The sequence below is a fragment of the Haemaphysalis longicornis genome, unplaced genomic scaffold (genome assembly GCF_048455015.1).
Source record: "Haemaphysalis longicornis isolate Haplotype H1 unplaced genomic scaffold, Haemaphysalis longicornis Haplotype H1 scaffold_15, whole genome shotgun sequence".
NCBI lineage: Eukaryota > Metazoa > Arthropoda > Arachnida > Ixodida > Ixodidae > Haemaphysalis > Haemaphysalis longicornis.
This window is the reverse complement of record NW_027526257.1, coordinates 7094994-7101707: the sequence shown is the minus strand read 5'-3', so window position 1 is coordinate 7101707 and position 6714 is coordinate 7094994. Positions and strand designations below refer to the sequence as shown.

Here is a 6714-nt window from a genome sequence, read left to right as displayed (position 1 = left end):
CACACAGAACGCATGCACGTACTCAACATTTTCTCTTTTGCATCATTTCTAATTTTAAAATTTGCAGAAGATGTTTGTATTCTTCTGAATGTTGAAAAGGTACCCAGCCAGACTTAGAAGCGCTATTTTTTTTACCTGTATTACAAACAAACAATGTGGACGAGAACGCTAATCACTATCTGTGTGAAATACCTGCGCGTGAAAACTATATTAGCGAGCGTTCCCATTGTCTTCTAGTGACCAAAATTAGCACATCCTGAGAAAGTCCTCAAATAAACGTTTATAGGACACCAAGCGCACTGACGTACTGAGGATCTCCTAAGGACATAGCAAAATCAGTGAGGACGTTTGGACCTTTTGAGGACGTCCTGAGGACCTTGTGTGTTGTCTGGGTAGTTGCATCAACGTCTACCCAAGCTCCACAATTTGTGCGGTGCAAAGTTATATTGGAAAACACAACTTTTACAACAGTGATGGTGTATATTAAACCGCATACTGCAATAGCTTGGACTGACCTTACCGATATGTGCCGACCAGACGGAAGCTTCATTATTTGTTGCGGAGATTTCAATGTTCCACATGAGTTATGGAACAGCACCACCACTGACAACCGAGGACGACAGACAGCGAGACTCTTAGACCTCGTCGATTATGCTGTGCTTAATGACGGCTCCTGGACGTTTCTCCGTGGGCACTCTTATTCCAATGTATTGGACATTTCATTTCGTTCGTCGGACCTGGTTTGGGGCGCAGACTGGACTATAGACGTGGATACCAGGAAAATCACCACTACCCTATTTACATCCACCATCAGGCTCTCGTATCTACGCTACCCCGGCACAGCGAACGAATAGTAAATTGGGCTGCCTTGAGACATTTAACCACCGACTACCTCGAGAAGCCTCGCGATGTGGACGAGTTCACATCTTTCATCAAGCAGCACCTATACCAGGCGACTCGACATGTGCCCGTTCCACCTGGGTACAGGGGCATCGACAGAGAATACGATCGTCTGCGGGTCATTAGGAGACGAGCTCAACGTAAATATCGTAGATCTGGACTGATTGAGCATTATAACGAAAGCGTATTTTCGCGAAAGTGCAAAAGCAAATTTCTAAAGGTGCCTTTTAAAAGGTGGAATAAATTTTGTCAGTCGCTGTCGCCGTCCACCTCAGTGTCGAAAGTCTGGAATGTTGGGCGCGCTTTTCGTTGCCCAGTTGCCCAATTGCGTCCTTCGCTCTTTAACAACATATCATAACGTGGCGGAAATCTCCATTGCGGAAGAGTTGCAATAACACGGGCTAGTCCAGCTGCCAACACAAATCTGTAGAAAGAATCGCTGGTCTCCGCATGTACGCTTATACAAGAAGCAATGAGTTGGCTCCCCTGACTTGGATGCAGATATAACATTGGGTGAGTTGTCCGCTGCTTTGGCAAGCATTCATCACCGAACTGCACCAGGACCTGACGGATTATCATATTCGGCATTTTGCAATCTCAGTACAATCAATACGACCCTATTGTGGGAAATATACAACAGAATTTGGAGAAGCGGGTGGGTGTCAATATCATGGTAACTTGCAAAAGTGATGGCTCCACTGAAACCCGGGAAAAGCCCCTTGGCATTAGGCTCATTCAGGCCTGTCAGCTTTACAAATTGTATATTCAAAGTCATGGAGACAATGATCATTTAACGATTTATGTGTTGGTTCGAAAGTCAACATGTGCTTCCAAGAAAAAATGGGGCTTCCATGGGCAGCATTATAGATTTGATAACATTTGTTGGACACGAAAAATCCAAAGGCTACATTACGGTAGCCATATTCCTAGACGTAATGCGGGACTATGATACGGCTAGCCACGTACGTTTTAGAAACATTGACGCTATTAGGACTACGTGGGAAGACGCTCCGCTTTATATGCGACTTTTTTGAGGGCAGGCGAATTTTTGTCACGACAGAGAATGTAAAAACATCGGAATATGAAACCTAAGGGGTTTCTCAAGACAGCGTTCTAAGCAGCTTCGAACTCATTTCAATGCAGTAATGGTACGCCTCCCACATGGCATTCACTATTACATTTACGCTGACGACATATGCCTTTGGACATCCGGACCATCATTGGAAGTCATTCAAGCCAAATTGCAAAACGTAATTGAGGAAGTTTCGATGTTTCTGACAGAACGAGGAATGAATTTGTCGGTCGGAAAATCAGCAGTACTTCCTTTTACTGTCAAACAATTGGAGGGATTTTATACAATCCAGGAGGGAAGACCCCTGGCGCTTGCGACAAACCATCGTTTACTCGGCATAATAGTAGATCGGAGGCTCTCCTGGTCACACAATCTTCACGTTCTGGAGACCAAGGTGAACAACATCGTCCGCGTTCTGCGACACCTGGTGGGAGCCCGTTGGGGAACCCCAACGGATGTTCTACTGAGACTCAACGGGGCTCTTGTGAGATCCGCCATCGGATACTCATTGCCAGTTATCAGTTTTATCACCTTTTGGACAGAAGGAACTCCCGGGCCCTACTATTAGCGAGAAGTGTTCGAGTGTGCTTGGTCAAGCCCCCTTGCTGGCAGAGGCACGAGAGTTTCCCGTGCCTCTCGGCACCTGTTCAGAATGTTCACACAACATGCTTACCACCCACTAGTCGATGCAATACTTAGCGAACTGGTTCGAGGATCTCTGCCATGCTGCAAGACTATCAGGCACTCCTTCCTGGATTCACACGGTGGCCTGATCCTAGTCCTCCCTGGCTTCTTCCACAGCTTAACATCACTATACTGGAATACCAGGCATCGACCAGAGGGCCAATGTTCCTTTCTAAAACAGAAAAAAATTAAACAGAAACAGAAACAGCTGAAACAGAAAAAAAAATTAAAAAAAAAACCAAACTTATATGGCTACCCAAATCTGGCTGTAAAGATCCCGCAATGAAGACAAGCAGTGTGAAAATGCTACGTATTAGTAGGCAAATCTGTGAGTTTCTGCAGATTTTAAAATTTTACTTTCACTATTTCTTTTGTCTACGTTTTCGACACCACGACGATCCTGTGTCCTCAGGGACTTGAGCACTTTATCACAGTTTTTTTTTATTTATTGCGATAGTATATGCCCGATGGTCACAAGTATATCCACGTGGCCTCCGGGTCCAGCCTTCTCTCGCCGTTCATACCTGGTGCGTGCGTCGCTCGCACGATTAAGTGTCACGCTATATCACGCCAAAATGGTGGCCACTCAGTGTCGCTCGCATCACGCCGCATCGCAGGTGCGATTGAGCTCGCTCTCGTCGGGCAGTACACCTCGAAACGCGGCATGTGTAAACCACGCGGGGTTCGCTCTTCGGAAGAGCGGGCAGCCATTGAAGAACGTTCATGATAATTATCGAACAGCTAGCGGTCGGGTAAGTTCAGCGAAATGGATCGAGAGGTTTCGTAATTAGGTCGATCGATATGGTTTTGCGCTTTCATTTCATTCATTGCGTTTTGATTTTGGCAGAAGTGTCTCGTATTAGTCTTGCGATCATTGTGTTTCTACTTTCCCAGCCGAAAAAACCATTGGCCGACCAATTGGAATTCCAATGGGTCGGCCATTTGGTCGGCCAATGATGTTTTAGGCACCCATTGGCGATCCCATTGGCCGGCCATTTGGACGACCTATTGGCCGGCCAATTGGGCGACCTATTGGCCGTTCAATTGGATGACCTATTGGCCGACCCATTGGAACGCCAATAGGTCTTCCCATTGGCCGCCAACTTGTTGCACTTTTAGTTGGTTCAAACCCATTGCTGCAGCCACTCCATCTGAGCTGCCGCTGCAGTGCGTTGGTTACCTGTATCACAAATAGAACTCTTGGAATGGATGAATATCTTTATTGCTCTGTTTGTATACACATACTGCAGCATGCACACAGTTCGTCCTTTAAGCAATTTTCAACAGGCCATTGTCCATGCCGTGCTCCGCTCGCCGCAGGCTGGCTGGACCTTCACAAAGTGAGTGGCAAAAGCGAACAATGGGTTAAGTTTATAATAAACCGCAGTTTCGCGCATTAAAACAACAAGTCACTGAAATGTTGAGTGGCGTGAGCTCACCTCTTCAACAACGTCCCATGCATGCCGAACTCCGTTGCGTGGCGATGTCGTGAACCCGTCAATCGTAACATGAACAGCCCTGAAATACATTAGGCAGACAAATTATTTCTTAATAATACCGCTCACGCTATGAGGAGTGAAAATGGCAAGGAAAACTGAACCAGCTATGTTACTCACATAAACAGAGGCACTCTTCCTTCGGTGCGAGGCTTAGCGGCGTTCAGCGTAAAGATGCATCTTGAAACACACTGCTATGGGTGTGCGACATCATCGTCGCCACATCTCACACTCTTGCAGACCACTTTACATTTCCAATGCAATGCACAGTCAGAGAAGACTGCGTGTGCAACCGACCAACACGCCTACACTACCTACACCGCCAGCACCACGTTGAATATGCCACTTATCCACTGTACGTCTATGGATTGGATCGTGGTTTTATTTCAAAACAATTGTGCTACTAGGGTCCCTAGAAATTGTGCTAGTCTGCCGTCCGCCGGCCGCGAAGGGGGCTCCTCCGTGATGCATGCAGCGGCGGCGCTGCAGTCAATCGGAGCGCGGTGGCCGGCCGGCGCGGTCGGCAGCGGCGGGCGGCGCTCTGCCGTGCCGCTGCTGCCTTCGTAGTTCTGCCCTATTTCTGGGCGGGTTCAGCCCATTTTAACTGCCCCTTTTCGAACCCTATCCGTTTCTGTCGACAAACCAGATTAGCCAAATAAGTTGGTTCTTACCAGTACGAAGTGTTTTAACCGGAGCGTGAAGTGACAGGAGTACGTTTTTGCGCATTATGAAGGATCGAGCCCTGTAAAAACCGCGGAATCGTGTCGCTATGCTAGCCCCCGAGTATGTGTCGAACCGATTTCGACACATACTCGGGGGATTCGGGAACACTGCCGGCAAGGCATCATTTTCCAGCTTGGAAATATCATGCGGGACTTCAGCTAGCAAACAACCGTTCTTTGTGAATACCCCCGCCGTTGTTAACTGATGGAAAAGTCAGCGCGTGAAAATGTGTGTGGTGTGTGGCGGCGCTCCGCTTTTTTCTATGGCTCTTTGGAACCGTCTGTATTTGCAAGTTTCCCAAGATGTTGTCCCCTGTACGTGTATGTAAACAAAGCAGCTCGAACCGGTGCCTCCTGACCTTTCGCATCGTCTTCGCGGCCCCCTCAGTTACGTCCAGTCAGCTGGGAATCTGTTAAATGTAAATGCCGAATAAAAAAACAAGACGTGTGCACATGCATACGAAGTTTTATCACCTTCAGTCATCAGATACAGTGATTTCTCCATAACTCGAACTCGGATATCTCGAAATATCGGTTAAGTCGAAACCTTTTTTTGCCGTGCATATACCTGCCATAGGCGACATTTTCCACCCTTTCTCTCGAAACGTCTTTTCGGGGATCACGGATATCTCGAAATGTTGACAATAGGACGCAATGCAACATCCGCTGCAGGCAGCTGATAAGCTCTCGGTTAAAGCTTAGCTCCCATTACGCGCCGAACACCGTCGCGAACGGCAAATTTGCACGGGGTACGCACTGTGCGCGGCCGATGTCCCGTTAGCGGAGTGCTGTCCGGCGCCTATATCGTTGATATAGCTGGGGAAGACGCTTCTGATCATGTGGACGAAAGTCCCAAAAACGGCAGGAACAAGAAAAACATATGCTTTGCCTGCTTCACAGCAAAGATAGAATATAGCGTTGGTGACCAACAGTTGATGCGGCATTCAGAAGCTCGAGAACACTTTTTTGGGACCAGATGCGAACGCGAAACAGGCGAGCATCACGCAGTTCTTTTTCCGCAATACCTAAAAAAATTTGTTTTTTCTGCAAATTATTTTTGCCTGTATTCCGGAAGCGTCCCTGTGCATTGGAGCGTTTGTTACCAGCACTAGCTCTTATTCCAGTGATCTGGCCATACATTTTTGGCATTTCGCTTAACCCAACACTCCGCTTACCTCGAAATTTTCAAATATTTCGGTACTATCAAACCTCTTCTGCGTGCCTGCAATTTTCGTGAATACCACGATTTGAAACATTCGCCAGCATTGGGTACGTGAAACTGATTTTTAATAAAACCCGGCTGCAAATCAGTAACTTCGCTTGCAAGTCATTACACAGGTTCTTTTTGATCACCCACACACTCGGAGAGAATTGCGAGACGCACGCGGGGAAAGCAAAACGGGAGAATTTTTTTGTGTTATGGCCAATCATATAATCGTGGCTGTTTGAAACCAAGGAGTAAAAATATTGAGGTTTATACTGTCATCACCATATATACCTTGCTTTATCCCCCCTCCCCCCGCACTCTGCCCAAAGTATATAGGAACAAGTTTTTGCTGGCACAACATTTTACTCAAGCTTTCGCTTTTCTTCTTGTCAGCCTACCAGCTGGCTGCGTGCTTGTCACCGTCAATGACGTTCGGGAATGACCCGGTAGTTTCGATGTGGAACAAACACAGCTTCTGGTGCCGCAGGGAGTTCTTTTTGAACGGGATATCTCACTGTCTGAACATTGGTGGTTGAACGCGAAGCTTTCTTGTGAGCGCTTCCTTGTAGTGTGAGTTTTGACTTTGACTCATTGAGCTTTCACTTTGACTCGCACGCATTTTGGACTTATGAT

The 6714-nt window shown here is 47.1% G+C and overlaps 1 long non-coding RNA gene across 1 annotated transcript; it reads right to left on the bottom strand.

Annotated features, from left to right (window-relative positions):
• Nucleotides 1–3670: 3670 nt before the first annotated feature.
• LOC144165744 (uncharacterized) lies at nucleotides 3671–4500 on the bottom strand. Its single transcript, XR_013321496.1, has 3 exons — nucleotides 4273–4500; nucleotides 4096–4174; nucleotides 3671–3987 (listed from the first exon to the last, which is right to left on the bottom strand). It is a non-coding gene; the product is annotated as an uncharacterized LOC144165744 (long non-coding RNA).
• Nucleotides 4501–6714: the final 2214 nt, after the last annotated feature.